This window comes from Sceloporus occidentalis, unplaced genomic scaffold (genome assembly GCF_023333645.1).
Source record: "Sceloporus occidentalis isolate IW3139 unplaced genomic scaffold, rSceOcc1.0.p SCAF_39, whole genome shotgun sequence".
NCBI lineage: Eukaryota > Metazoa > Chordata > Lepidosauria > Squamata > Phrynosomatidae > Sceloporus > Sceloporus occidentalis.
In genome coordinates, this window is record NW_028317019.1 from 4,805,557 (window position 1) to 4,816,519 (window position 10,963).

The window sequence follows — 10,963 nt, forward strand, 5'->3', positions numbered from 1 at the left end:
CCTTGTTTAGAAATGGGAGATGGGAGACCGGTCTGTAATTGTTCATGTCCAAGGGATCTAGGGAGGGCTTTTCCATAAACGGCCATAACGCTGCTTCTTTTAAGCAAGATGGAAAATAGACCTCCCTAAGACATGCATCTATGATGAGTCCTAAGTGCATCTCCTCCTTGGATGACCAGCCATGAAGGGCAAGGGTCCAGAGGGCAAGTTGTCTTCTTTACACTTCCAAGGACCTTATCCACATCCTTGGTACTCACAGATTCAAATTGACCCAGTATGATCTTATTCACGGAGTCACTGGACACATCACCTATAGCCTCTGCAATAATGCCGGCATCCAATTTGGCTGTTATCTGAGAGATGTTCTCTGTGAAATAGTAATTTAAATTGTCAAAGTGAACTGTGGAAGGCTCTAATAATGGGTTCTGGGGGGGGGGGGGGGGAAGGTGCCTGAGTCAGGTCCCAGATGTCCCCCCCCCCCCCCCGACTTCAGTACTCCCTTTATGCTTTTCTTTCCTTGGCACTTTCACTCCATACCTTCCTTCTCCTCCTTCAACATACATCCCTTCAAAGGAGTCCAAGGCCCTTTCAGCATGTTCCCAGAACCGGGGGGGGGGGGGGGATTCTATCTGGGGCTGAGGGTCTCTCTGCTGGTTCTCCTCCACAGGGTTGTTTTGAAGGGAAAGGTATCTATGTGGGGGGGGGGGCTAATCCAGAGACTGTGGGCCTTTAAGCCTAGTTCCCAGGTTGCCGGAGGGGTGTCAGTTTCCCCAGAAGGGGCTTTGGGGTCCCTCCATCTCCCTCCTCTTGGCTTTGGCCTAGATTTGGGTTTTCTGTCTCCCCAGACAGAGCCCCACCCCCCCAGAGAAAACTCCACCGCCCCCCCGCCCCCCGAATAATGTTGTTTCCAATGCTATTGAAGTACCTGGGCCCCAAGGCCATGCCTCTCTCCAAAGATCCCCCCTGCCCTCTTTTCTCAAAATAACCCCAAGTATCTGGGCCCCAAGGAATCCCCCTGACTTTATTTGGGGGAGGAGATCAGGGTTTCCTTCCTTCTTACAACCCCCCAACTCCCCCCCTCCAGAAGACCCTGTAGTTAAATCTTTGAAGGAATGAGGGATCTCCCCACTTCCCTCCTTCAGAGCAGGCTGTGAGGGCGGCAGGTTCAGGGGCTGAGACTGTGCATGCACATTTGCCACCAAAGGCCCCTCCTGACCATGCGCAGGGACCACAAGGATCATGCTGCTGCTGCCGCTTACTCCACTGTCGGCCTTTGGAAGAAAGGAAGGAGCCCTGGTGAGGCAGTGTTTAAATGCCTATACTGCAAAACCATAAGGTTGTGAGTTCAATACCTTCGAAAGGGTTCAAGCTTGACTCAGGCTTGCATCATTCTGAGGTTGCTAAAATGAGTACCCAGATTTTTTTTTTTTTTTGGGGGGGGGGGCGGCAATCAGCAAACATCCCAAACATTGCAAAAGTTATCATTCCCATAACTATTCTAGACAGCTGCAACAAACCCCAGCCCCCTATCTAGCTAACCTATACCACAACCCATAATCCTTAGCCAAGGTTATAACCCAAAGCAATGATCTATACTAATAGCAATTAAAACATAAACTTAACAAAATATAACTTTAAAACATAAACAGACATATGGACAGACAAACCTTACAAACAAATTCATGAGGGCCTTTTCACTGTTGGATTGAAATTATATTTTCTTTTAAAAAAAATTGAACATTCATTAAAAAGACATACAAGACAAAACATTAGTACACACTTAAACATATTTACACAATATACAAAGTATATATATCTATATATCTATATATATATATATATGGAAAAAAAGCCAAGTTAGTTTCTGTATCTCTAAACTATGTATACTTCCTAGATGGTGTCTAAACTTCTTAAATTTTCATTTCTTCTAGTTTCCTGTCTGTTATAATCTTTCAGCAAAGAAAAACAGAGCTAGACAAACAAAAACCCAATCTCCATTTTTATTGGTTCTTGTTTCTACTCTTTAAGGGAGGAGGAGATTAATTCATCCTAATTTATATATGTTTTCATAGTTGGTTTGAATTGAAAAATCAAGAAAAAAAACCTTTTTTTTCTGAAAATATATTTTCTGTATTCCTTCCTTACAAAAATAATATTAGTTCACTCCTGGGATTTTTTTTGGCTTGTCTCCTGTGGACTCTCTGTGTGGACTCTCTGATGTGTCACTAGGTGTGCCTTCTGAGAAAAACCTTTCCCACAATGCTGGCATTTGTATGGCTTCTCTCCTGTGTGGACTCTCCGATGTCTCACTAAGTCTCCCTTCAAAGAAAAACAGTCCCCACAATGCTGGCATTTGTATGGCTTCTCTCCTGTGTGGACTCTCTGATGTGTCACTAGGTCTGACTTCTGAGAAAGACATTTCCCACAATGCTGGCATTTGTATGGCTTCTCTCCAGTGTGGACTCTTTGATGTCTCACTAGGTGTGACTTCATAGAAAAACATTTGCCACAATGCTGGCATTTGTATGGCTTCTCTCCTGTGTGGACTCTCTGATGTGTCACTAGGATTGACTTCCGAGAAAAACATTTCCCACAATACTGGCATTTGTATGGCTTCTCTCCTGTGTGGACTCTCTGATGTGTCATTAGGACTGACTTCTGAGAAAAACCTTTCCCACAATGCTGGCATTTATGTGACTTCTTTCCTGTGTGGACTCTCTCTTGACTCACAAGTTCTTCTGTAAAGAAGGACAATGACAGATAAGTGAAAATCAGAGTTAAGAAAGGAGGGTGTTACCCCCAGATTTAGCCCCCATTTACTCTTCCCTATTTGACAGTAAATTAATAAAGTTGGTGTGAGTGACCGAAGCATGATCCTGTTGCAGATACCCTAAATCCATGGAACGATTGTATCCTTACTCATAGCAGCTAGCAAAGAAGAGACTAGATGGGGACTGCCTTGAGGGAATCAGTGGAAGCAGATAGTGAAAGGCCTGTTGAAACAATATTCCATTAAAAATGTGCAAAAATACTTTGATTGACAGGTGGCATCATATACTCTGAGACTGCCATAGAGTACAGAGTCAGAGCCCAAGACATGATGCAAACCAATTGCAGAGGTCACTTCATGCTGTTTGGCTCCAGGAGATGACTCACAGCCAATATAGTATACAGCTCACATGCGAATCGATGTGGATTGGAGTTGTGTGATCAAGAGATGGTGAAGTTGATGAAAGTTGGAGAGGAGAGCTTGCAAATATTTGCATTATTAGGAGCAGGTAAATGTTGAAGTTGCCAGATATTGTGCAGCTGTGATTATTTGTCGCAGAAGTTTTTTGAAACTGATGCAGAAACAACCATGAAATATCGTCCAGTTAGTCTGACATCAATACCAGGAAAGATTATAGAGCAGATCATTAAACAGAGAGTCTGTGAACATCTAGAAAGCAATGCCATAATCACAAAAAGTCAACATGGGTTTCAGAGAAAGAAGTCATGCCAGACAAACCTGATCTCTTTTTTTTGATAAAATTACCAGCTTGTTAGATGAAGGGAATGCTGTGGATATAGTATATCTTCATTTCAGTAAGGCCTTTGACAAAGTTCTCCATGACATTCTTGCAAACAAGCTTGTGAAATGTGGGCTAGACAAGGAAACTGTTACATGGATTTGTAATTGGTTGACCGGCCGAACCCAAAGGGTGCTCAAAAATGGCTCCTTTTCATCCTGGAGAAAAGTGACCAGTGGGGTCCTACAGTGGGGTCCTGTCCTGGGCGCAGTGCTATTCAACATCTTTATCAATGACTTGTAGGACAGAATTGGGGGCATACTTAGCAGATTTGCAGATGACACCAAATTAGGAGGAGTTTAAAAAGGATGTGGAGAAACTGGAGCATGTCCAAAGGAGAGCGATTAAAATGGTGAAGGGTTTGGAAGCCATGCCCTACGAAGAATGACTTAGGGAGCTGGGGGATGTTTAGCCTAGAGAAGAGAAGGTTAAGAGGTGATATGATAGCCCTGTTTAAATATTTGAAGGGATGTGATGTTGAGGAGGGAGCAACCTTGTTTTCTGCTGCTCCAGAGACTAGGACCCAGAGCAATGGGTGGAAGCTACAGCAAAAGAGATTCCACCTCACCATTAGGAAGAACTTCCTGACAGTAAGGGCTGTTCGACAGTGGAACACACTCCTTCCTCGGAGTGTAGTGGAATCTCCCTCCTTAGAGGTCTTTAAACAGAGGCTGGATGGCCATCTGTCGGGGATGCTTTGATTTGGATTTCCTGCATGGCAGGAGGTTGGACTGGATGGCTCTTGAGGTCTCTTCCAACTCTGTTATTCTATGATTGTATCTTGAAATAATTATGACAGAGAGTCAGGCTACTGTTTTAAGTCTATATTTCTCAAAGTTATTTGGGACAATTTTCCCTGCAAGATTTAGGATTTCATTTTATGAATTTATGTTTACCCTTATTGCTAGAATGCAGTTTACTTATTGTGATGTTTTGTAATACTTGTTTTTAGTTTGTTTGTTTTTTTAAGCTGGCCATGTGCCATAATAAATTATTCATTTATTCATTTGTATTATTTTGTAACTCAAGATAAATCACCTCCAAGGACTTGAACGAACTCTATTGTGTCTGTGACTTATTTTTAAGTGTGGAAAGTGGTCTGTGTATTGCCAATACCTATATCTAGATATTTGCTTCCATACTCTGCCATGTTATTGTTGAGCTGCATCTGGGAGCATCACCCTGAGATTGTAGTATACATTGGATTGTGAACGCGATCGAAATTCAGAGCCAAGGACCTGAGAGGCATTGTGGTAATCCCTTTTGTCTGAGGTATTTGCATCAAACACCCACTGCATTCAATTCGTGTTCACACCATTCTTTCCCCACCCAGGAAATATTCTAAAGAGATATAAACCTTTCCGAACCCTCAGTTTCTGCCCCAAGCACCAATTTCAGTATAAATATCAGGCCCAACTTGCTGTGCTTCAGTGTCACTCCAGTTACAGACAGACACTCTGTTTGTTTTCTTGGCTAAGCACCTCAATGCACTCACCAACCCCAATTGTCGCAGGAACTACTGACCTCTCCCCATTCCAAATCCTCAACAATTGGAATAAAGCTCTGGATAGGTAATAGATACCTTTAACAAAGCCTTACATCTATTCACCACTCCCACCTTTGCTACCTAGATCTTGTGTGTGCGCACGAACACTTATATATAGTATGTGTGTCTGTGTATTTTGCTTTCCCGCTAAATAAAACATAAAAACCTATTTCAAATGCCTCTGACGTACTGTTTGATTCAGGACCTGCTATAGCTGGGCTGGATCCAGAGGTCACTGTTGCCCCAGTAAAACTATCTCGTTCTATTGAGCGAAGTACCAAATTCCCCTAAAAGCATAGCACTTGCGGGTGTCCTCCCCAGACTCCAGCATTTTGGGTAACAAAGGGCCTCTTGAATCAATCATGGAGCTAAACAAGCTCAGGATGGAAAAGAAACATTAGAGAAAAAGCAGGTTTTGTGTCCCCCTTTCTTCCCTTCATAGATATTACTCATAACTGATCATAGAATCATAGTTGGAAGAGGCCACAAGGGCCATTCAGTCCAACCCCCTGCCATGCAGGAACTCTCAATCAAAGCATCCCCAAAAGATGGTGATCCAGTCTCTGTTTAAAGACCTCCAAGGAGGGAGACGCCACTACACTCCAAGGAAAGAATGTGTTCCACTATCGAATAGTCTTTACTGTCAGGAAGTTGCTTTTTAATTCTAAAGTGGAAACAAAGCACTCTGACAGCGAATGATGAAAGGGCCCTCAGTCTTCACAGGAAGGGCAATGGATTCAGGTTCCTTACCCACAAAGGCCACATTCTCATAATTCTCCATCATCACAGAACTGTATGTAAGTTTCTGCTTCTTTGTCAACAGTTTCCATTCCTCCTCGGTGAAATATACTGCTACATCCGCAAAGGTCACCTGCAACAGAAAATAGCCCTCATCCAGAGAGTGACTAAGCAAAAGGGGAGGAAAGCACATGGTGCATCGCAAATATTATTTCAACACTTCAGAAATCAGTCCAGGAAATAAACTTTAAATTCTGCAAGAAAGCAAAAAGCTATAGCCTTTGAGATCCAGTTTGTCTTGAATCCTTTCAATATAATATACAATATAATAAATAATATAATTTAGACCATTTCTGAGATATTATTGATTGACTGGGATACTGATTACCCCAACATGTAAAGTACATTTAGTCACCAAGCAATTATAGTGAATTTAGCCATAACTCTCCTAATTTCAAAAACAGTTCTGGGAAGTACTCTGGGCTTGAGGGCCACTGGGCCCATCCCCAATTTAGGTTCAGAGAGAGTCTTCCATATCCCTCAGCATTTCACAGATGGGGAAAGCAAGACACATATGGACAAGCAACACCAGAAGGGGGTCAAGATGGCCAAAGTTGTTAATGATGAAGATTGCACAAGCGAGGAAGGACACAGCAGTTTGCTTTTGCTTCTGACTCCTGGCAAGGGCAAGACCCTGCCCCTTTCTCTCCTCCCCTCTCCCTCTTTTGAGTTGATGCGCTGCACATGTCTTTTGAACTTGGAACACATTTTGCAGTAACTGAAGTGAACTAAGGAGAAGAGGGAAAGTGGGAGCAGGAGAGAGAAATGGGTCATTTTCAAAGCCCCTGAAAAAATAAGGTGACAGAGGATTAAGCAGGATTCCCTCTGGCAAACTGGGACAGTTGTTCTCTGCTTGCTTTCATGAGCCGGCCCAGCAGTGACCCAGATGAAACTAATAGTCAGGATGGCAATTTACCAAAGAGTTGTTGCACCTCGGCAGCCTCTTCTTCTTGGAGCTCAACTCCCTCCGCTTGGCCTCTGTGTCAGCCATCAGGTAGGCAGGGGGTTCCTGGTGGGCCTGCACTTTGGTCACTTCCAGCAAAAGATACCGCAAAGCAGTGTACAAGGGGGCCAAGATGAAGTTCTGAGAAAAGAGACCAGGGTTAGGCTTCGTTTGGAAAGAAACCTTGTAGCATTCAAAGCCACAAAGATGGAGTTCAAGCATCCTGCTGGTGACATACGCAGGTGACATATGCCTCCTTTGGGCCAATTGAGAGGTGGGCATCTCTTCCTCCCTCTGCACCAAACAAAGCCCTTTGGACCTTGCATAGACTCACAGCAGCTCCCCTACACAACAGTTACTCCATACCTTGTTAGATTAGCTGGGGATCAGGGGATGGGAAATTGGAAAAGGCTCTGGTTATGTCCCCATAGCTAGATGTGAAATGAGGGCATCATCTGCTGAAACCTGCAAAGGTCCCCAGTCACCCTCAGAAGAAAATGTCTTTGTTTTGCTTCTGGCTACAGAAACACAGCTGGATGCATCTCCAATACCTTACACCAAACACTCTCACCAGGCATGGAATGGTCATGCGTTATGGCTTCCACAACTGAATGGTAATACCTGGGTCAGTGAATGGCCAGTTGTAGCCTATTCCACCTGGAGCAACACTGGAGCATAGAGGGTTCTGCTGGGTCAGGCTGTCTGGCCTGGTGGCCCCTCATTCTCCCAGTGGCCAAACCAGTTGCCGTCCATCCCCCAGGGAGGCCCCCAGTCAGGCAGGGCAGGAAAGGATCTCTCTCTTCTCTGGTTGCCCCCCTTCCATGGGATCCAGCCCTCCTCCCCAATTCCCATGGCAGCCTTCTGCATGCAGAGAAGTCACAATTTTGAGAGTGTCTTTGCCCACATAGAGATTGCCCATTTTCCACACTATTGCCTGGCCATGTTGGCTTGGGAATGTCCTGTTCTTGCCACATAGAATCATAGAATCGTAGAGTTGGAAGAGACCCCAAGGGCCATCCAGTCCAACCCCATTCTGCCATGCAGGAACTCTCAATCAAAGCATCCCCAACAGATGGCTATCCAGGCTCTGCTTAAAGACCAAGGAAGGAGATTTGACTACACTCCAAGGAAGGAGTCTGTTTCAATGTTGAACAGCCCTTACTGTCTGGAAGTTTCTCCTAATGTTGAGGTGGAATCTCTTTTCCTGGAGCTTGCATCCATTGTTCCGGGTTCTAGTCTCTGGAGCAGCAGAAAACAAGCTTGCTCCCTACTTTATATGACATCCCTTCAAAAATTTAAACAGATCTATCATATCACCTCTTAACTTTCTCTTCTCCAGGCGAAACATCCCCACCTCCCTAAGCCATTCTTCATAAGGCATGGTTTCCAGACCCTTCACCATTTTAGTTGCCCTTTATGATTATATGATTTATATCCCAGGTGGAGAAATTCTGGCCCCTGGGCTGAATAAGACCTGTATTACTTTATGGATCTGATCCACAACCTCCCCTCATTTCGCCCCCTTTTTCATTTAGACACTGGTGAAAATAATCATTTCATTTTTCCAAATGAGACAAATCTATGAGTTTAACTGCTGTGTTAATAATAATAATAATAATAATAATAATAAATGTATGTATTTACCACCTTTCCAAAAAGATCTGAGCGGTTTAAAAATTGACAATTACAAAATGTGTGTGTTTGTGTGTGTCAGTCATAGCAGGAGCATGATGTATGCACCTCCTCCCTCTGCTTGCTAAAGCCACACAGAAATTGAGGCATGTACATTTGTGTGCATTGTTTCTGAACGGATCTATTGTCAATATCACAATTTCTTCACTTTTCCTTGTATATTTTTTAAAAATATGCACACTGCTGAATATGATGCACTTATACAACAAAAATCTATAAATGTATAAGTTTATGAGTGAAGATTGCAGCCTGGATTATGCTCATTTTGGGGAAGTGAAGACCTATGTAAATTCATTATATAAACCCAGTGAAACAAATACCTCACAAAACTCTAGTAAACACCACATACACACACAGTCTGCATAAAACGGACTCACTGGCGCACTGTGTCTCTGGGGTCTGGAAATTTCACTTCCACCTTCTGGGAAGACAATGCTGCCAGAGAGTGAATTTGGGGCTTTATGCCTGCAAAGCATGGGCTCACTCTCTCAGCTGCAACCTTTCCACACAATCCTGGACTGAAGCATTTAAGCAAAAGTCCTCTTCCAGCTCCAGGAATAAAGGCCTACCTTCAGTACAAAGACCCTGATTCCTGCAGCCCCAGAAAGGCCTCTCCTTCAGTCCTTTATGGCTGGAGCTTCCCTGGGTCAGAGGCCATCCCCTCAGCCGTAGAGAAGGGTTGCTCTGAGTGCGAAGGAGGAGGAAGTCCAAGGGCTGAGGGAGGGAAGGCAATGGGGAAAAGATCAGCGCCAATGGCCATGGAGGGCAGAAGGTGACAATGCCTAGGAAACTCCTCTGAGTCCCAGCCATTCTAGGAATGAGTGTCAGGAGTGAGTCCAGGGGGCTGAGGGGGTCTCCTTTCCCAAAGGGGGAGGCAAGGACCGGTGGGACCCTCCCCAGCTAGGGCCCAAAGGGAGGGTCTCTTTCCCAACTCTCTCTCCCAGCCCCCAAAGCCCAGGCTCCCCACTGGCCCTGAGTCCCCTGCCTCCTCTTCCTCAGACCCCCACAGACCCCTTCCTTCCTTCCTTCCTTCCTTCCTTCCTTCCTTCCTTCCTCCCGAAATGGAGGGCCAGAGGCACAAAGGGACACACTTCTTTCCTTTTGGCCCAAGGAGCCTGGCCTCCTTCTGACTCTGGAGCCTCAGGAGAGAAAGAGAAGCCTCTGTTCAACTGAGGCCTCAGAGAAGGTTCCAGAACATTATTCCCCACAATCACAAATAGCACACAAAATGGCTGGGTCTGCCTGAGTAGTACATACTCTAAGGAGATGATTATAATAAATAACAAAATATAACTGAAATATAAGCCATACAAGATATTAAGAATCTTGCAGGTACAATATTTGTAAGTATATAATATTCAATTCATACAATCTATTAAAATAATAAATAAACCTAAGCGTCCAATTCTGAGACTAACTTCCAAGATCCGCTCTTTAACTCTCTCTCTCGATCTCCAACCGACACAATTCCCCCAACTGTCTCTTGGTCTCTCAGGCCTTATATCTCCTTCTCACGGAAGCTTCCAGAAGAACCTTCATCTTGCTCTCTGATTGGTCAAGAGAGCCTTCCGTAGCAGTGATGTCACTCTGCATTTGCATAAACCTCCCTTTTCTGCCTGAAGAAGACCTCCATTGACTGGAGCCCAGTCATTACACTTTCCCAAGGCAAGGCTTGCGCCTATTTCCCAATGTTGTTCTTGGGGTCTGCCTCCCAGTTGTTTCCAGGTCTTATGGTGACCTTATGGGAGTCTCTGAAGGGGTTTTCTTGGCAGGTTCCTTCAGAGTGGGTTTCCCATGGCCATCCTCTGCGGCGGAGAGAGTGCAACTTTATCATCATCATCATCATCATCATCATCATCATTTATTTCTATAGCGCTGTAAATGTACACAGTGCTGTACATACAAATGATCAAGTCAATAAAAATAAAACCTGCCAATCTACAAAATATGTATAAAACAATAGGCAATAATATAAAATAGAATTGGTTAAAATAAGCATCAACATCAACATGAGGGACGTTTTCGCCATGCTTCTGGGAAGCGAGCGGAAGACACCTCATCTTATGGTGTTAAATTGACCCAGGGGTCCCACAAAACATGGCGGAAATGCCCCTCACATCCCAAGATCACAAAAAGACCCCAGACATTTTTGACCGCTGTGGGTTACAGAGAAGTCCCTGATGCATGGAGCCGTGGGTCATGCTTTGCCCACCACATTTTAACCTGAAAGGGAAGCCCAGGTGGGATGGGGAGAATCTGGTGCCACTTTTAAGGCATGTATTATTTAAACATGAGCTGCTTTGGATTATTTCAAATGTGTATTTTTATTTCTTGCAACATAATAGGGCCCAGGGCAGTTCACCAATGCTCCCAGAAAGAGATTTCGGAGAGGACTATTTTGGGTTCTTGGTGGGA

The 10,963-nt window shown here is 44.3% G+C and overlaps 1 long non-coding RNA gene across 1 annotated transcript; it reads right to left on the reverse strand.

Annotated features, from left to right (window-relative positions):
• Nucleotides 1-5,543: 5,543 nt before the first annotated feature.
• LOC149290452 (uncharacterized) lies at nucleotides 5,544-9,195 on the reverse strand. The gene is made up of 3 exons (XR_016277222.1): nucleotides 9,118-9,195; nucleotides 6,830-6,997; nucleotides 5,544-5,986 (listed from the first exon to the last, which is right to left on the reverse strand). It is a non-coding gene; the product is annotated as an uncharacterized LOC149290452 (long non-coding RNA).
• Nucleotides 9,196-10,963: the final 1,768 nt, after the last annotated feature.